This window comes from Macaca fascicularis, chromosome 16 (genome assembly GCF_037993035.2).
Source record: "Macaca fascicularis isolate 582-1 chromosome 16, T2T-MFA8v1.1".
Lineage (NCBI taxonomy): Eukaryota > Metazoa > Chordata > Mammalia > Primates > Cercopithecidae > Macaca > Macaca fascicularis.
This window is the reverse complement of record NC_088390.1, coordinates 21,802,441-21,823,340: the sequence shown is the minus strand read 5'-3', so window position 1 is coordinate 21,823,340 and position 20,900 is coordinate 21,802,441.

The following is a 20,900-nucleotide window of genomic DNA, read 5'->3' as shown; positions in this document are numbered from 1 at the left end:
ACGACTTTCGGGGAGACTCACCCGAACAGCGTCCGGGCGGGTCTCAGGCTGGGATGCGGCGCTGCTTCCCCCGGACTCCGCCTGTGCTTTCAACATCCTGGGCAGCCCTATGCCACGACTCCTGGCATCCGGAGACGGTCCTGTCGACCCCGTGGAGAGGTCAGGCTGGAGTCTCGGAGCCCCGCCACCCAAGCACTGCCACGGAGGGCTCCTGTTTGCCAGGCCTCAGGGCGTGGTTGCTCTGACAACCGTGGGAACCACTGTGACGCAAGAGCACCCGCTCGCCACTCGCGCATGCGCATTGGCTGGGCCGCCCCGCGCTCCGCTGCCGGCAGTCAGGCTGCGTCCCCTTTAAACGACGGTGGCCGCTGGGCGCCAGGGGCTCTCCTGCTGCAGCCTGGGCAGCGGCTGCACCCGGGGTCCAGTAGGGGGCCGCGTGGGAGAGGCGGCCGCGGGCGGCGTCCCAGGATCAAACCCCAGGAGTCCCGTCTTCAGGACCTCCGTGAGCCGATTTCCATCGGGGGAGGGGGAGCTTCAGGGCGCCTGCTGGGGTCAGGTCACGACCTCCCATCAGATCCGATTCTGGACCCCTCCGGGTAAGAATGGATGGTCTGAGCACATGGACTGAGGCAGGCAGGGCCTGGCTGCAGCCCAGAATGATCCCATGGGCCTCAAGGCGTGGAGTCAGCTGAAAGTTCACTGACCCGTGAGCCCTCTGCCTCCCTCCTTTGAAACAGCAGTGCCCTGCCGGGATACTGAAGGGCCTGGGACCTAGCCGCGGGCCAAAAGTTTCAGGGGGTCAGTCCAGCCAGGAGCAGAGGGGAGTCTCATTCTCAGGAATGAGACTGGATGTGCAGAGGAAATGCGACCAGCACCTGTCCCAGAAGACAAGGACTTGTCTTTCAAAGGGGGAGGGGGGCAGAGGGCTCAGATGCGTCAGTGACCTTTCAGTTGACAGCGCAGCCTTGTGGCCTGTGGGATGATGGTGGGCTGCAGCCAGACCCTGCCTGCCTCACTACATGTGCTCAGCCCATGCTTTCTCACCCGGAGGCTCCAGAATCGGATCTGAAGCGGAGTCCTGAGACCCCAGCAGGCGCCCTGAAGCTCCCCCTCCCCTGGTGGAAATCGGCTGAAACCCAAGCAGGTTTGCAGAGAGAAACAATCATGACAGGGGTCTCCAGGAAGTGTCTCCCTGATGGACTGGGAAGTGATCCTTCTGGAAGACATCCAGCCAGCCCAGGAAGCATCTAAGCCCCGGAGAAACAGGGGATACACAGCCAGAGGGAGGACGGAGGAGAGGCCAGAGCCCAGGCGGGGTAGAGCACCGTGCCACTGCCACGGGCTTCATCAGAGGGGTGCCAAACGGGTGGCTTGTCAAGTGAGGCCAGCGTTCCAGTGACTGGGATTGTGGCCATCTCCCATTCCCGGCTTCCTCTTTCAGCCTGTGTCGTGGTGTGGCTTCTTTTCTCAGAGAAGAGCCCTGAAAAGATCCAAGCCTCTTCTGTGATGTGGGCCTCCTCCTCTCCTGCCGGACAATGAGCTCCCGTGCGGCTTTTGTCCGTGGCTGGACTGTGTTCGTCTTGATCTCAGAAAAGAGGCCGCACGGGATGGCCATGAGATTTCAACGGCTCCGGGAGCAACGCATCTCCTCACGTGGTCGAAGCCTTGGCAATCCCAAAGTGGAACCGCCGGGAAAACGGTTGACAAGCGGACACATGACCCAGGCACAGACGCAGAGGGAGGCTCACCAAAGATAGGCCGACATGCAAGACACCGTTTTCTGGCGCATCGGGCACGTTTCTCCAAACACACAAACACACACACACACACACACACACACACACACACACACACACACACACCCCAACCGACAGAGAGAGGGCAAGAAACTCACAGAGTGTGAGAGACAGACAGAGAAGCGAAAATGGGAGACACACAAACACATACACACACCGGCAGTCCTACAGCAGTGGCACAGAAACAAACACCCCCAGGCAGGCGCTGAGGCTACGGGGTTCGGCTCTCGAGCAGAACGACCCTCGGTTGAGAGAGCAGCCCACCGGCCCGCAGGCCGACCCGTCTTCGAGATCCCGGGGGCACGACTTTCGGGGAGACTCACCCGAACAGCGTCCGGGCGGGTCTCAGGCTGGGATGCGGCGCTGCTTCCCCCGGACTCCGCCTGTGCTTTCAACATCCTGGGCAGCCCTATGCCACGACTCCTGGCATCCGGAGACGGTCCTGTCGACCCCGTGGAGAGGTCAGGCTGGAGTCTCGGAGCCCCGCCACCCAAGCACTGCCACGGAGGGCTCCTGTTTGCCAGGCCTCAGGGCGTGGTTGCCCTGACAACCGTGGGAACCACTGTGACGCAAGAGCACCCGCTCGCCACTCGCGCATGCGCATTGGCTGGGCCGCCCCGCGCTCCGCTGCCGGCAGTCAGGCTGCGTCCCCTTTAAACGACGGAGGCCGCTGAGCGCCAGGGGCTCTCCTGCTGCAGCCTGGGCAGCGGCTGCACCCGGGGTCCAGTAGGGGGCCGCGTGGGAGAGGCGGCCGCGGGCGGCGTCCCAGGATCAAACCCCAGGAGTCCCGTCTTCAGGACCTCCGTGAGCCGATTTCCATCGGGGGAGGGGGAGCTTCAGGGCGCCTGCTGGGGTCAGGTCACGACCTCCCATCAGATCCGATTCTGGACCCCTCCGGGTAAGAATGGATGGTCTGAGCACATGGACTGAGGCAGGCAGGGCCTGGCTGCAGCCCAGAATGATCCCATGGGCCTCAAGGCGTGGAGTCAGCTGAAAGTTCACTGACCCGTGAGCCCTCTGCCTCCCTCCTTTGAAACAGCAGTGCCCTGCCGGGATACTGAAGGGCCTGGGACCTAGCCGCGGGCCAAAAGTTTCAGGGGGTCAGTCCAGCCAGGAGCAGAGGGGAGTCTCATTCTCAGGAATGAGACTGGATGTGCACAGGAAATGCGACCAGCACCTGTCCCAGAAGACAAGGACTTGTCTTTCAAAGGGGGAGGGGGGCAGAGGGCTCAGATGCGTCAGTGACCTTTCAGTTGACAGCGCAGCCTTGTGGCCTGTGGGATGATGGTGGGCTGCAGCCAGACCCTGCCTGCCTCACTACATGTGCTCAGCCCATGCTTTCTCACCCGGAGGCTCCAGAATCGGATCTGAAGCGGAGTCCTGAGACCCCAGCAGGCGCCCTGAAGCTCCCCCTCCCCTGGTGGAAATCGGCTGAAACCCAAGCAGGTTTGCAGAGAGAAACAATCATGACAGGGGTCTCCAGGAAGTGTCTCCCTGATGGACTGGGAAGTGATCCTTCTGGAAGACATCCAGCCAGCCCAGGAAGCATCTAAGCCCCGGAGAAACAGGGGATACACAGCCAGAGGGAGGACGGAGGAGAGGCCAGAGCCCAGGCGGGGTAGAGCACCGCGCCACTGCCACGGGCTTCATCAGAGGGGTGCCAAACGGGTGGCTTGTCAAGTGAGGCCAGCGTTCCAGTGACTGGGATTGTGGCCATCTCCCATTCCCGGCTTCCTCTTTCAGCCTGTGTCGTGGTGTGGCTTCTTTTCTCAGAGAAGAGCCCTGAAAAGATCCAAGCATCTTCTGTGATGTGGGCCTCCTCCTCTCCTGCCGGACAATGAGCTCCCGTGCGGCTTTTGTCCGTGGCTGGACTGTGTTCGTCTTGATCTCAGAAAAGAGGCCGCACGGGATGGCCATGAGATTTCAACGGCTCCGGGAGCAACGCATCTCCTCACGTGGTCGAAGCCTTGGCAATCCCAAAGTGGAACCGCCGGGAAAACGGTTGACAAGCGGACACATGACCCAGGCACAGACGCAGAGGGAGGCTCACCAAAGATAGGCCGACATGCAAGACACCGTTTTCTGGCGCATCGGGCACGTTTCTCCAAACACACAAACACACACACACACACACACACACACACACACACACCCCCCAACCGACAGAGAGAGGGCAAGAAACTCACAGAGTGTGAGAGACAGACAGAGAAGCGAAAATGGGAGACACACAAACACATACACACACCGGCAGTCCTACAGCAGTGGCACAGAAACAAACACCCCCAGGCAGGCGCTGAGGCTACGGGGTTCGGCTCTCGAGCAGAACGACCCTCGGTTGAGAGAGCAGCCCACCGGCCCGCAGGCCGACCCGTCTTCGAGATCCCGGGGGCACGACTTTCGGGGAGACTCACCCGAACAGCGTCCGGGCGTGTCTCAGGCTGGGATGCGGCGCTGCTTCCCCCGGACTCCGCCTGTGCTTTCAACATCCTGGGCAGCCCTATGCCACGACTCCTGGCATCCGGAGACGGTCCTGTCGACCCCGTGGAGAGGTCAGGCTGGAGTCTCGGAGCCCCGCCACCCAAGCACTGCCACGGAGGGCTCCTGTTTGCCAGGCCTCAGGGCGTGGTTGCTCTGACAACCGTGGGAACCACTGTGACGCAAGAGCACCCGCTCGCCACTCGCGCATGCGCATTGGCTGGGCCGCCCCGCGCTCCGCTGCCGGCAGTCAGGCTGCGTCCCCTTTAAACGACGGTGGCCGCTGGGCGCCAGGGGCTCTCCTGCTGCAGCCTGGGCAGCGGCTGCACCCGGGGTCCAGTAGGGGGCCGCGTGGGAGAGGCGGCCGCGGGCGGCGTCCCAGGATCAAACCCCAGGAGTCCCGTCTTCAGGACCTCCGTGAGCCGATTTCCATCGGGGGAGGGGGAGCTTCAGGGCGCCTGCTGGGGTCAGGTCACGACCTCCCATCAGATCCGATTCTGGACCCCTCCGGGTAAGAATGGATGGTCTGAGCACATGGACTGAGGCAGGCAGGGCCTGGCTGCAGCCCAGAATGATCCCATGGGCCTCAAGGCGTGGAGTCAGCTGAAAGTTCACTGACCCGTGAGCCCTCTGCCTCCCTCCTTTGAAACAGCAGTGCCCTGCCGGGATACTGAAGGGCCTGGGACCTAGCCGCGGGCCAAAAGTTTCAGGGGGTCAGTCCAGCCAGGAGCAGAGGGGAGTCTCATTCTCAGGAATGAGACTGGATGTGCAGAGGAAATGCGACCAGCACCTGTCCCAGAAGACAAGGACTTGTCTTTCAAAGGGGGAGGGGGGCAGAGGGCTCAGATGCGTCAGTGACCTTTCAGTTGACAGCGCAGCCTTGTGGCCTGTGGGATGATGGTGGGCTGCAGCCAGACCCTGCCTGCCTCACTACATGTGCTCAGCCCATGCTTTCTCACCCGGAGGCTCCAGAATCGGATCTGAAGCGGAGTCCTGAGACCCCAGCAGGCGCCCTGAAGCTCCCCCTCCCCTGGTGGAAATCGGCTGAAACCCAAGCAGGTTTGCAGAGAGAAACAATCATGACAGGGGTCTCCAGGAAGTGTCTCCCTGATGGACTGGGAAGTGATCCTTCTGGAAGACATCCAGCCAGCCCAGGAAGCATCTAAGCCCCGGAGAAACAGGGGATACACAGCCAGAGGGAGGACGGAGGAGAGGCCAGAGCCCAGGCGGGGTAGAGCACCATGCCACTGCCACGGGCTTCATCAGAGGGGTGCCAAACGGGTGGCTTGTCAAGTGAGGCCAGCGTTCCAGTGACTGGGATTGTGGCCATCTCCCATTCCCGGCTTCCTCTTTCAGCCTGTGTCGTGGTGTGGCTTCTTTTCTCAGAGAAGAGCCCTGAAAAGATCCAAGCCTCTTCTGTGATGTGGGCCTCCTCCTCTCCTGCCGGACAATGAGCTCCCGTGCGGCTTTTGTCCGTGGCTGGACTGTGTTCGTCTTGATCTCAGAAAAGAGGCCGCACGGGATGGCCATGAGATTTCAACGGCTCCGGGAGCAACGCATCTCCTCACGTGGTCGAAGCCTTGGCAATCCCAAAGTGGAACCGCCGGGAAAACGGTTGACAAGCGGACACATGACCCAGGCACAGACGCAGAGGGAGGCTCACCAAAGATAGGCCGACATGCAAGACACCGTTTTCTGGCGCATCGGGCACGTTTCTCCAAACACACAAACACACACACACACACACACACACACACACACACACACACACACCCCAACCGACAGAGAGAGGGCAAGAAACTCACAGAGTGTGAGAGACAGACAGAGAAGCGAAAATGGGAGACACACAAACACATACACACACCGGCAGTCCTACAGCAGTGGCACAGAAACAAACACCCCCAGGCAGGCGCTGAGGCTACGGGGTTCGGCTCTCGAGCAGAACGACCCTCGGTTGAGAGAGCAGCCCACCGGCCCGCAGGCCGACCCGTCTTCGAGATCCCGGGGGCACGACTTTCGGGGAGACTCACCCGAACAGCGTCCGGGCGGGTCTCAGGCTGGGATGCGGCGCTGCTTCCCCCGGACTCCGCCTGTGCTTTCAACATCCTGGGCAGCCCTATGCCACGACTCCTGGCATCCGGAGACGGTCCTGTCGACCCCGTGGAGAGGTCAGGCTGGAGTCTCGGAGCCCCGCCACCCAAGCACTGCCACGGAGGGCTCCTGTTTGCCAGGCCTCAGGGCGTGGTTGCTCTGACAACCGTGGGAACCACTGTGACGCAAGAGCACCCGCTCGCCACTCGCGCATGCGCATTGGCTGGGCCGCCCCGCGCTCCGCTGCCGGCAGTCAGGCTGCGTCCCCTTTAAACGACGGTGGCCGCTGGGCGCCAGGGGCTCTCCTGCTGCAGCCTGGGCAGCGGCTGCACCCGGGGTCCAGTAGGGGGCCGCGTGGGAGAGGCGGCCGCGGGCGGCGTCCCAGGATCAAACCCCAGGAGTCCCGTCTTCAGGACCTCCGTGAGCCGATTTCCATCGGGGGAGGGGGAGCTTCAGGGCGCCTGCTGGGGTCAGGTCACGACCTCCCATCAGATCCGATTCTGGACCCCTCCGGGTAAGAATGGATGGTCTGAGCACATGGACTGAGGCAGGCAGGGCCTGGCTGCAGCCCAGAATGATCCCATGGGCCTCAAGGCGTGGAGTCAGCTGAAAGTTCACTGACCCGTGAGCCCTCTGCCTCCCTCCTTTGAAACAGCAGTGCCCTGCCGGGATACTGAAGGGCCTGGGACCTAGCCGCGGGCCAAAAGTTTCAGGGGGTCAGTCCAGCCAGGAGCAGAGGGGAGTCTCATTCTCAGGAATGAGACTGGATGTGCAGAGGAAATGCGACCAGCACCTGTCCCAGAAGACAAGGACTTGTCTTTCAAAGGGGGAGGGGGGCAGAGGGCTCAGATGCGTCAGTGACCTTTCAGTTGACAGCGCAGCCTTGTGGCCTGTGGGATGATGGTGGGCTGCAGCCAGACCCTGCCTGCCTCACTACATGTGCTCAGCCCATGCTTTCTCACCCGGAGGCTCCAGAATCGGATCTGAAGCGGAGTCCTGAGACCCCAGCAGGCGCCCTGAAGCTCCCCCTCCCCTGGTGGAAATCGGCTGAAACCCAAGCAGGTTTGCAGAGAGAAACAATCATGACAGGGGTCTCCAGGAAGTGTCTCCCTGATGGACTGGGAAGTGATCCTTCTGGAAGACATCCAGCCAGCCCAGGAAGCATCTAAGCCCCGGAGAAACAGGGGATACACAGCCAGAGGGAGGACGGAGGAGAGGCCAGAGCCCAGGCGGGGTAGAGCACCGTGCCACTGCCACGGGCTTCATCAGAGGGGTGCCAAACGGGTGGCTTGTCAAGTGAGGCCAGCGTTCCAGTGACTGGGATTGTGGCCATCTCCCATTCCCGGCTTCCTCTTTCAGCCTGTGTCGTGGTGTGGCTTCTTTTCTCAGAGAAGAGCCCTGAAAAGATCCAAGCCTCTTCTGTGATGTGGGCCTCCTCCTCTCCTGCCGGACAATGAGCTCCCGTGCGGCTTTTGTCCGTGGCTGGACTGTGTTCGTCTTGATCTCAGAAAAGAGGCCGCACGGGATGGCCATGAGATTTCAACGGCTCCGGGAGCAACGCATCTCCTCACGTGGTCGAAGCCTTGGCAATCCCAAAGTGGAACCGCCGGGAAAACGGTTGACAAGCGGACACATGACCCAGGCACAGACGCAGAGGGAGGCTCACCAAAGATAGGCCGACATGCAAGACACCGTTTTCTGGCGCATCGGGCACGTTTCTCCAAACACACAAACACACACACACACACACACACACACACACACACACACACACCCCAACCGACAGAGAGAGGGCAAGAAACTCACAGAGTGTGAGAGACAGACAGAGAAGCGAAAATGGGAGACACACAAACACATACACACACCGGCAGTCCTACAGCAGTGGCACAGAAACAAACACCCCCAGGCAGGCGCTGAGGCTACGGGGTTCGGCTCTCGAGCAGAACGACCCTCGGTTGAGAGAGCAGCCCACCGGCCCGCAGGCCGACCCGTCTTCGAGATCCCGGGGGCACGACTTTCGGGGAGACTCACCCGAACAGCGTCCGGGCGGGTCTCAGGCTGGGATGCGGCGCTGCTTCCCCCGGACTCCGCCTGTGCTTTCAACATCCTGGGCAGCCCTATGCCACGACTCCTGGCATCCGGAGACGGTCCTGTCGACCCCGTGGAGAGGTCAGGCTGGAGTCTCGGAGCCCCGCCACCCAAGCACTGCCACGGAGGGCTCCTGTTTGCCAGGCCTCAGGGCGTGGTTGCCCTGACAACCGTGGGAACCACTGTGACGCAAGAGCACCCGCTCGCCACTCGCGCATGCGCATTGGCTGGGCCGCCCCGCGCTCCGCTGCCGGCAGTCAGGCTGCGTCCCCTTTAAACGACGGTGGCCGCTGGGCGCCAGGGGCTCTCCTGCTGCAGCCTGGGCAGCGGCTGCACCCGGGGTCCAGTAGGGGGCCGCGTGGGAGAGGCGGCCGCGGGCGGCGTCCCAGGATCAAACCCCAGGAGTCCCGTCTTCAGGACCTCCGTGAGCCGATTTCCATCGGGGGAGGGGGAGCTTCAGGGCGCCTGCTGGGGTCAGGTCACGACCTCCCATCAGATCCGATTCTGGACCCCTCCGGGTAAGAATGGATGGTCTGAGCACATGGACTGAGGCAGGCAGGGCCTGGCTGCAGCCCAGAATGATCCCATGGGCCTCAAGGCGTGGAGTCAGCTGAAAGTTCACTGACCCGTGAGCCCTCTGCCTCCCTCCTTTGAAACAGCAGTGCCCTGCCGGGATACTGAAGGGCCTGGGACCTAGCCGCGGGCCAAAAGTTTCAGGGGGTCAGTCCAGCCAGGAGCAGAGGGGAGTCTCATTCTCAGGAATGAGACTGGATGTGCAGAGGAAATGCGACCAGCACCTGTCCCAGAAGACAAGGACTTGTCTTTCAAAGGGGGAGGGGGGCAGAGGGCTCAGATGCGTCAGTGACCTTTCAGTTGACAGCGCAGCCTTGTGGCCTGTGGGATGATGGTGGGCTGCAGCCAGACCCTGCCTGCCTCACTACATGTGCTCAGCCCATGCTTTCTCACCCGGAGGCTCCAGAATCGGATCTGAAGCGGAGTCCTGAGACCCCAGCAGGCGCCCTGAAGCTCCCCCTCCCCTGGTGGAAATCGGCTGAAACCCAAGCAGGTTTGCAGAGAGAAACAATCATGACAGGGGTCTCCAGGAAGTGTCTCCCTGATGGACTGGGAAGTGATCCTTCTGGAAGACATCCAGCCAGCCCAGGAAGCATCTAAGCCCCGGAGAAACAGGGGATACACAGCCAGAGGGAGGACGGAGGAGAGGCCAGAGCCCAGGCGGGGTAGAGCACCGTGCCACTGCCACGGGCTTCATCAGAGGGGTGCCAAACGGGTGGCTTGTCAAGTGAGGCCAGCGTTCCAGTGACTGGGATTGTGGCCATCTCCCATTCCCGGCTTCCTCTTTCAGCCTGTGTCGTGGTGTGGCTTCTTTTCTCAGAGAAGAGCCCTGAAAAGATCCAAGCCTCTTCTGTGTTGTGGGCCTCCTCCTCTCCTGCCGGACAATGAGCTCCCGTGCGGCTTTTGTCCGTGGCTGGACTGTGTTCGTCTTGATCTCAGAAAAGAGGCCGCACGGGATGGCCATGAGATTTCAACGGCTCCGGGAGCAACGCATCTCCTCACGTGGTCGAAGCCTTGGCAATCCCAAAGTGGAACCGCCGGGAAAACGGTTGACAAGCGGACACATGACCCAGGCACAGACGCAGAGGGAGGCTCACCAAAGATAGGCCGACATGCAAGACACCGTTTTCTGGCGCATCGGGCACGTTTCTCCAAACACACAAACACACACACACACACACACACACACACACACACACACACACACCCCCCAACCGACAGAGAGAGGGCAAGAAACTCACAGAGTGTGAGAGACAGACAGAGAAGCGAAAATGGGAGACACACAAACACATACACACACCGGCAGTCCTACAGCAGTGGCACAGAAACAAACACCCCCAGGCAGGCGCTGAGGCTACGGGGTTCGGCTCTCGAGCAGAACGACCCTCGGTTGAGAGAGCAGCCCACCGGCCCGCAGGCCGACCCGTCTTCGAGATCCCGGGGGCACGACTTTCGGGGAGACTCACCCGAACAGCGTCCGGGCGGGTCTCAGGCTGGGATGCGGCGCTGCTTCCCCCGGACTCCGCCTGTGCTTTCAACATCCTGGGCAGCCCTATGCCACGACTCCTGGCATCCGGAGACGGTCCTGTCGACCCCGTGGAGAGGTCAGGCTGGAGTCTCGGAGCCCCGCCACCCAAGCACTGCCACGGAGGGCTCCTGTTTGCCAGGCCTCAGGGCGTGGTTGCTCTGACAACCGTGGGAACCACTGTGACGCAAGAGCACCCGCTCGCCACTCGCGCATGCGCATTGGCTGGGCCGCCCCGCGCTCCGCTGCCGGCAGTCAGGCTGCGTCCCCTTTAAACGACGGTGGCCGCTGGGCGCCAGGGGCTCTCCTGCTGCAGCCTGGGCAGCGGCTGCACCCGGGGTCCAGTAGGGGGCCGCGTGGGAGAGGCGGCCGCGGGCGGCGTCCCAGGATCAAACCCCAGGAGTCCCGTCTTCAGGACCTCCGTGAGCCGATTTCCATCGGGGGAGGGGGAGCTTCAGGGCGCCTGCTGGGGTCAGGTCACGACCTCCCATCAGATCCGATTCTGGACCCCTCCGGGTAAGAATGGATGGTCTGAGCACATGGACTGAGGCAGGCAGGGCCTGGCTGCAGCCCAGAATGATCCCATGGGCCTCAAGGCGTGGAGTCAGCTGAAAGTTCACTGACCCGTGAGCCCTCTGCCTCCCTCCTTTGAAACAGCAGTGCCCTGCCGGGATACTGAAGGGCCTGGGACCTAGCCGCGGGCCAAAAGTTTCAGGGGGTCAGTCCAGCCAGGAGCAGAGGGGAGTCTCATTCTCAGGAATGAGACTGGATGTGCAGAGGAAATGCGACCAGCACCTGTCCCAGAAGACAAGGACTTGTCTTTCAAAGGGGGAGGGGGGCAGAGGGCTCAGATGCGTCAGTGACCTTTCAGTTGACAGCGCAGCCTTGTGGCCTGTGGGATGATGGTGGGCTGCAGCCAGACCCTGCCTGCCTCACTACATGTGCTCAGCCCATGCTTTCTCACCCGGAGGCTCCAGAATCGGATCTGAAGCGGAGTCCTGAGACCCCAGCAGGCGCCCTGAAGCTCCCCCTCCCCTGGTGGAAATCGGCTGAAACCCAAGCAGGTTTGCAGAGAGAAACAATCATGACAGGGGTCTCCAGGAAGTGTCTCCCTGATGGACTGGGAAGTGATCCTTCTGGAAGACATCCAGCCAGCCCAGGAAGCATCTAAGCCCCGGAGAAACAGGGGATACACAGCCAGAGGGAGGACGGAGGAGAGGCCAGAGCCCAGGCGGGGTAGAGCACCATGCCACTGCCACGGGCTTCATCAGAGGGGTGCCAAACGGGTGGCTTGTCAAGTGAGGCCAGCGTTCCAGTGACTGGGATTGTGGCCATCTCCCATTCCCGGCTTCCTCTTTCAGCCTGTGTCGTGGTGTGGCTTCTTTTCTCAGAGAAGAGCCCTGAAAAGATCCAAGCCTCTTCTGTGATGTGGGCCTCCTCCTCTCCTGCCGGACAATGAGCTCCCGTGCGGCTTTTGTCCGTGGCTGGACTGTGTTCATCTTGGTATCAGAAGAGAGGCCGCACGGGATGGGGATGGGATTTCAACTGCTCCGGGAACCACACATCTCCTCACCTGGTCGAGGCCTTCACAAACCGAAGATCGAATCGCCGCGAAAACGGTTGACAAGCGACTCATGACCCAGGCATAGACGGGGACGGAGGCTCAGCAAAGACAGGCAGACAGGCAAGAAATCGCTTTTTGGCGCAGAGGGCACTTTCCTCCACACACACACACACACACACACACACACACACACACACACAATAACCGACAGAGAGAGTGCAAGGAACTCACAGGGAGTGAGAGACAGAGAGAGAAGCCAAAATAGGAGACACGCAAACACATACACACACAGACAGTCATACAACAGTGTCGCAGAAACAAACACCCCCAGGCAGGCCCTGAGGCTACGGGGTTCGACTGTAGAGTAGAACGACCCTCGGTTGAGAGAGCAGTCCACGGGCCTGCAGGCCGACCCGTCCTCGATGCTCTAGATCACGGGGGGCACGACTTCTGGGGAGAGTCACCGGAACAGCGTCCGGTCGGGTCTGAAGCTGGAATGCGGCGCTTCTTCCCCTGGACTCCGCCTGCGTTTCAACATCCAGCTCAACCCTTTGCCTCGACACCTGGCATCCGGAGACAGTCCTGTCTACCCCGTGGAGAGGTCAGGCTGGAGCCTCGGAGCCCCGCCAGCCTAGCACTGCCACTGTTTGCCAGGCGTCAGGGCGTGGTTTCCCTGACAACCGTGGGAATCACTAAGATGCAGGTCCCGGCTTGTTACTGGCACATGCGCATTGGCTGGCGGTCACGAGCTCTGCTGCCTGCAGTCAGGCTGCGTCCCCTTTAAACGAAGGTGGCCACTGGGCGCCAGGGGCTCTCCTGCTGCAGCCTTGCCAGCGGCCGCACCCGGGATTCAGTATGGGACCGCGTGGAATAGGCGGCTGCGGTCGGCCTCCCAAGTTCAAACACCCAGGGGTCCAATCTTCAGGACTTCCTTGAGCCGATTTTCACCGCGGGAGCGGCAGCTTCAGGGCGCCTGCTGGGCTCATCTCATTAACCCCCACCAGATCAGATTCTGGATCCCTCCGGGGGAGAATGGATTTGCTGAGCACATCTACTGAGGCAGGCATGGCCTCTTTTCAGCCCAGAATGATCACATGGGCCCCAAGGCGTAGTGTGAGCTGAAAGTTCTCTGACCGGTGAGCCCTCTGCCTCCCTCCTTTGAAAGAGCAGTGGGCTGCTGTGATTATAAAGGCCCTGGGGCTCCTACAAGCTGTTCCAGATTTCCACACACGTGTAAAGAGGTCCAGATGCGATTCCGAAGTGGCACCAATATGACCACATATGGCACTGGCTTCCCCTAGAGCAGAAGGAAACCATTGAAGAACTCCTGGAAACCATTGCCTCAGGCATAAGGGGAGGAATGCAAATCAGGTGACTTGTCCTGAGAGGCTAGCATGCCTTTGACAGGCACCGTTTCGCTTCCCGTTCTCAGCTTTTTCTTTAAGAGTTGTTTCGTGGTGTTTTTTCATTCCTCTGAGAAGAGACGCAAGGGGATAGAACCATCTCCTTTCACCTCGGTCTGAAACTAGGCCTCATATAGAAAAAATTAACACCAGGTGGCTCTGGATAGGGTTCCACCCTGCCTCGATAGGGTCCCACTCTGATAGGGTCCCACCCTGCCGATTCCAGGAAGCAACCTCATGGGGTCCCACCCTGCCAATTCCGGGGGTCCCACCCTGCCTCGAAGTTCCCGGAATCAACAACTCCAGGAAAAAAAACCTCATAAGGTCCTGCTCTAACCAATTAGCATAAGACACCTTGCTCAGGCCATAGACAGACCCAATTACCACGCGCCTAAAGCTTTGTTTGAATTTCGCGCCCTAAGCTGTGTTTGAACTTGTATTTGCCTATATAAACAGCCTGTAACAAGCAGTCGGGGTCCCAGGGCCAACTTAAAGCTTGGGACCCTAGCGCGCTAGTAATAAATAACTCTCTGCTGTGAATCTCGTGTCGGTGATCCTTCGCGACGACCCCTGTCCAGGAGGTAATCGACAGTTCGGTTCCAACAGGTCTGCTCCCCTCCTGCAGGACAATGTGCTCTTTGAGGCTTTTCTTTTTTTTGGCTGGAGTGCGGTCATCTTGATCGTGGAAAAGAGGCTGCTCAGGATCGGAATGAAATTTCAATTTCCCTGAGACGGACGCATCTGCTCACATTATCGAGGCCTTCACAAAGCCAGAGTGGAACTGCCACGGAAATGATTGACAACCGGCACATGACCCAGCCCGGGAAGCAGAAAGAGGCTCACCAAAGACCGGCCTTCCTGCAAGAAGTTGCTTTGTAGCGCCCTGGACACATTCATCTCAACACGCACGCACACAGGCACACACACACAGAGACAAAGAAAGCGAGAGAAACAGACGGACAGTGAGAGGCAGAGAGAGAAGAGAGGAGACGCACGCACACAGACATACAGCAGTGGCAGAGAAACACACACCCCAAGACAATCCCTGAGGCTGAGGGGTTCTGCTCTTCGGGAGCACGACCCTCAGGTGAGAGAGCAGCCCACGGGCACACAGGCAGACGTGTGTCGAGATCACGGGGGCACGGCTTTTCGGGGGCTCACCTGAACACCGTCCCGGAGGCCTGAGGCTGGGATTCTGCTCTGCTTTCCTTGTACTCTGTCTGCTGTTTCGGCATCCTGGTCAGCCCTCGGTGTAGCGTGGTGTCCTGAAACTGTTTTTTCGACCCCCTGGATTGGTCAGGCTGGTGCCTCGACACTGAGGCACTGCCACAGAGGGGTCCTGCTTTGTTAAGGCTCAGGGAGTTGTCCTCAGCCAACCGTTGGAGTCACTGTGACAAGAGAATGGGCTAGCGCCACGCGCATGCGCATTGCCCAGGCCGACTCCTTTGCTGTTCCAGTTCTGGCTGCGGCCCCTTTAAACAGGTTCATTGACGCCTGGGCAAGGGCTTCTGTGGCAGTCGTGTTGGTAGCTGGAGCGCGGATATAGTAGAGGTTGTTTTGCGAGTGGGGGCTTCGGGGCCTCCAGGACCGGATCCCTGGGACTCTTGTCCTCAGGACCTACTTGAGCCCACACCTACCAGTGGAGGGGGAGTTTCGGGGCACCAGCTGGGGTCTCCTGACTCACAGGCTGGTGTGCATTGTGATCATAGCTCACTACAGCCTCAATCTCCCAGGCTTAAGCGATTTTCTTGCCTCAGCCTCCCAGGTACCTGGAATTACAGGCATGTGTCCCCACTCTCAACTACTTTTCCTCAAAAACATTTTTGTGCGAATGGGGACTTACTATGTTGCCTGGCTCATGTCAAACTCCTGGGCTCAAGCCGTCCTCTCCCGTTGGCCTCCCCAAGTGCTGAGATTACAGGTGTGAGCTTCAACATGCAGGTAAATTCTTACGTCTTAAATCCCTACCTCCCGCAATAAGCTGATGTTAGGCCCACTTATTTTATAACCTTTTGCTATTGATGTCCCTTTTTCCCCCTGGACACAGGGATTAGCAACCCACTCTCCACCAAATTTCAAATCATTAGGGGCATTATGCTGTGTCCCAGGAGAGGCTGAGGCTTCAAGGACATGCTGCTCTAACCTAGGCCTGCTGAGGAGTACAATTCATCTTGTTTTTCTGTGTTCTTTAACAACCTTCCTGAGCTCTTCTAAGTCAGTCCATCCTGCCACAACTGGGAAGAATCAAGAAACTCTCCAAGAAAATGCTTGTCAACCTGCCTGCTGTCAAGCAGAAGACAGGTCTGCTGACTATGGCCGACATGGCCGCTCATGACAGTGAGCACCCCCACCGTGTTTGCTATTCACTGCCTGTTCCACCTGAACTTTCCCAACTGCTCATTGAGTTTTTATTGTTTTTTATTTTTATTTTTATTTTTCTGAGACAGAGTCTCACTCCGTCACCCAGGATGGAGCGCAGTGGTGCAATCTCAGCTCACTGCAGTCTCCGCCTCCCGGGTTCACGCCATTCTCCTGCCTCAGCCTCCTGAGTAGCTGGGACTACAGTCTCCCAAGAAACTAGGACTCTAAGGCATGCATCACTACATCCAGCTAATTTTTTAAAAAATTATTAGTTTTTTGTAACGATGGGGATCTTGCTATGCTGCCCAGGCTGGTCTCAAAACTTTTGACCTCAAACAATCCTCCCACCTCAGGCTCCTAAAGTGCTGGAATCACAAGAGTGAACCAACACACCTGGCTCCATTTTGCATATTTTAAGACCATTTTTAAAAAGCTGCTCAAGCCTGCTTTTTTCTCTTGGTGCTACTTGCAACTCCCTTACTTAGCCTTGGAAATACTGTTAGTGAAGAAAATCCAAAGAGTTGAAATATAAAATATTCTTTCTTTTCTTCTAATTGCAAAAGAACAGACACCCTCCTGAATCATAAAGTTACTTTTGATAAATTGGTGAACTGAGAGCATACACAGTATTCTTAATTCTGTTCTAATTTCAGAGACCCTAGGGATTCAACTACCTCCCCGTGCGTCCCTCCCCTAACACGTGGGAATTCTGAGCTATACAATTCAAGTTGAGATGGGGGTAGGGACACAGCCAAACCATATTATTCTGCTCCTAGCCCCTCCAAATCTCATGTCTTCACATTTCAAAACCTATCATGCCTTCCCAACATTCCCCCCAAAGTCTTAACTCATTTCGGCATTAACCCAAATGTCTGCTGTCCAAAGTCTCATCTGAGACAAGGCAAGTCTCTTCTGTCTAGGAGCCTCTTCTGATTTCTGCTTCACTGTGGAGTCTCTTCACATAGTCTTAAAAGATTATTGCTATGAAATTTTCTTATACATGTAACCCATAACCTCTACAATTCTGCAGTTTTAATTGGTTGTCTTACCAATAATGAGTTGCTTTGCTTCAAAATATTTAAAATTTCCAGAAGGCATAAACATGTATAGTATAGTTTTTTAGTTAAGCCAGAAGAAAGTTGACTTTATTTACTAACATAACTTATATGTAAAGGTTTAATAAATTTCCCTTCTTCTTTTCTTTTGCATCATAACAACCACTGAATATAATATTTCTATAGCAGTGGGGGTAAATGGACAAAGACTTTTGTGGCTAGAGGTGAATGGCCCAGGGTCTCCAGCACTCCAGGTCCCACTGAGCCTGCCACACAGCTGAGGGCATCGGTATTTCCACACACCTATAGTGCACAGTGCCCCAGAACAGAGATCAGATGTTCTCCTTTATTCAAATGGGGAGTTGAGAGTATTGTCATTGTAATTAAATTAATAAATACATATTTATACACTGTTAAAATCTGTTTGGATTTGTGTCCCTTCACAAAACAAATTGCTTAAATGAAACCATAGAGGTAACATAATTGAGTACATCTGCTTCTATGAGATTCTCTTTTCAATTGAATTACAATCTAATTTGAAATGTCAGTAAAAAGTTTAAATATTCAACTCAATTATATAAAATTTTGTTTTGTTTTTTTCTGAGACTGAGTTTAGCTGTCAGGCTGGAGTACAATGGCATGATTTCAGCTCACTGCAAGCACCTTGTCCTGGGATCAAGCGATTCTCCTGCCTCAACCTCCCATGTAGCTGGGATTACAGGAGACTGCCACCATGCCAGGCTGATTTTTGTATTTTTAGTAGAGATGGGGTTTTGCCATGTTTGCCAGGCTGGTCTCGAACTCCTGACCTCAGGTAATCCACCCACCTCAGGTAATCCACTCACGCCTGTAATCCCAAAGTGCTGGGATTACAGGCATGAGCTACAGTGCCTGGCCTTTTTAGATGATTTTACTTTATTTAGTTACTTATTTTTATGACTTTATTGTTATAAAAATGCTAGTTTTAAAAAAATCAATCAATATAACAAAGAACAAAGAAGATGATCAACAAGCATTCCGACCTCCAAGATCTAGAAATAAGTGTCATCATTCCAAAAGTTGATACATAGTGGATTCCTTCACACTAGTTTGCAGTACAAAGTAACTCCTTGCTTGTAGAAAACATTATTATTATCATTTTTATTTTTGAGACAGAATTTGACTCTTCTGGCCCAAGCTGGAGTGCAATGGCACAATGTCAGCTCACTGCAACCTCTGCCTCATGGGTTCGAATGGTTCTCCTGCCTCAGCCTCCCAAGAAGCTGGGATTACCGGCACATACCACAGTGGCTGGCTAATTGTGTGTATTTTCAGTAAAGACTGGGTTTCACCATGTTGGCCAGGCTGGTCTTGAACTCCTGACCTCATGTGATCTAGTCGCCTCAACCTCCCAAAGCGCTGGGATTACAGGCATGAGCCACCACACCCAGACTAGAAAACATTATGAAGTAGCAAACAGTAGCAGTATGCTTGGGAGTTTTAGGATTGATTATTTTCAAATCTCTAGAAAAGCTCCATGCATTATCTTAGGCTATAATCCCAAGGCAGAGTCTCATCTGATAATTGGGGGCCGGTCTAAGAGTCCTTTCAGCTCTCAGATTAATGGTTTTCCAGGGTGATCTGCTACCTACCACACACCCATCCTCGGTTTTGTTTGTTTGTATGCTTTTACAGAGACAACGTCTCACTATGTTGACCAGGCAGGTCTTAAAATCCTGGCCTCAAGCGATCCTCGTGCCTTGGCCTCCCAAAGTGCTGGAGTTACAGATGTGAGCCTCTGTGCTCAGCCCATCCTTAGCTGTTGAAGTGTGGAGGTAAATAGCAAATGCCAAGTTTTCATCTAGGTCAGAAGTGGCAGATGCCCCAGGGCAGAATCATAACCCTAATCAGGCCTCCCACTGCATGAAGACCTTATTTTCTAAAGCTTAAACCTGGACAAAGGTGGCCAGGCATGGTGGCTCATGCCTGTAATCCCACCACTTTGGGAGACCAAGGCAGGTGGATCATGAAGTCAGGAGATTGAAACCATCCTGGCTAACTTTGTGAAATCCCGTCTCTACTAAAAATACAAAAAATTATCCGGGCATGGTGGCGGGCACCTGTAGTCCCAGCATTTCAGGAGGCTGAGTCAGCAGAATGGTGTGAACCCAGGAGGCAGAGCTTGCAGTGAGCTGAGATTGTGTTATTGCACACCAGCCTGGGTGGCAGACTGAGAATCCATCTCAAAACAAACAAACAAACAAAAAAATACAAAACACCTGGACAAAGATCTAACCGGTAGCACTGTGTTCATGAAGATCAGGTCAAAAATTTAAAATTGGGACTATCCAGAAGAACTTGGTAGGTGCAGGTGCCGTCCACAGTCCAATGGTCAGCTACAAAAACAGGCTATTTGTACTGTCCTTTTTCATGGAGTCTTTGATGTAAAAATTGATGACACTTTCTTGCTTCTGGTGTGGTTCCCTTTCTTCATTTTCCACAAGTAGCTTCCTCCCTCCTGCCTCCCAACAGGCCACAGTCAATTCAGGATATTTTAACCATGAAGACGAGTCTCCATAACACGAATTTAGAGGCCAGACACGGTGGCTCACGTCTGTATTCCCAGCGCTTCAGGAGGCCGAGGCGGGCAGATCATCTGAAATCAGGAGTTAAACACCAGCCTGAGAAACATGGTGAAACCCTGTCTCTACTAAAAATACAAAACTACCCGGGCATGGAAGGAGGCACCTGTAGTCCCAGCTACTCAGGAGGCTGAGGCAGCAGTATCACTTGAACCTGGGAGGTGGAGGTTACAGTGAGCCAAGATCATGACTGGGCAACAAGAGCAAAACTCCATCTCAAAAAAAAAAAAAAAAAAAAGAGGGAATTTAAAAATTAAAATAGAGGAAAGAACAAAGGGACCAGCCCCTTAAAAATCTCCCAAAACTCTTTAACAGGAGTTTAGGTTATAATATAAATGTGTGGAGGATACTTTTTGCCTTTGTTGATGAAGGACTCCAGCGGGATTGTGCTGATGATGTTGCTGTACTGGGAATGGACTGGCCCTTGCATTTCCCAGATTTGTCCCTTTATTCTTTTGAGTGCAGGCATAACTCATGTTATTACACCTGCTGATATTGTGTTTTTCACAAATTGAAGGTTTGGCAACCATGCGTGGAGCGTCTATCTGTGCCACGTTTCTATCATCATGTGCTCACTTTGTGACTCTGTCACATTTTGGTAATTCTTACAATACATTACACTTTTCCGTTACTATTATCTCTGTTACAGTGATCTGTGATAGGTGATCTTTGATGTAACTGTTGTAAGAATGTTGAACAAGGCCAGGCCCCTATATGATGGCAAAATTAATTGATAAACGTTGTGTGTGTTCTGACTGCTCCCCTGACCAGCCGTTTCTCCATCTGTCTCTCTCCTTGGCCCTCCCTATTCCTTGAGACTCAACAATATTAAAATTATGCCAATGAATAATCCTCCAATGGCCTCTTAGGGTTCAAATAAAAGGAAGATACATGTCTTTCACTTTCAGTCCAAACCAAGAAATGATTAGGCTTAATAAGGAAGGCCATGTTGAAATCTGAGACAGGCCGAAAGCTATATTTCTTGTGCCAAAGTGAGCCAAGTTGTAAATGCAAAGAAAAAGTTCTCGAAGGAAATTAGAAGTGTTACTCCAGTGAAAACATACATGATAAGAAAACAAATCGCTAATCACTATGGCTAGTGCCTAGAGGAGTAGTCCACGCCCTCTGGGCATACAATAGATATTATCTAATGAATTGGAGAAGAGCAAACCAGAAGTGGCTTTATTCTCCCCCTTGGACTCCTTTGGACTAATTTTTAAGTCTTGGTTGGAAATCACTGAGTACATTCATAATGTGCATGACAGAAATCAGCCTTATAGTGGTTTATCTTCATTTAGCTCTGGAAGTTTACCTTTGCCTTAGTTTTGGAAGTAAATCTTAGTTTGTA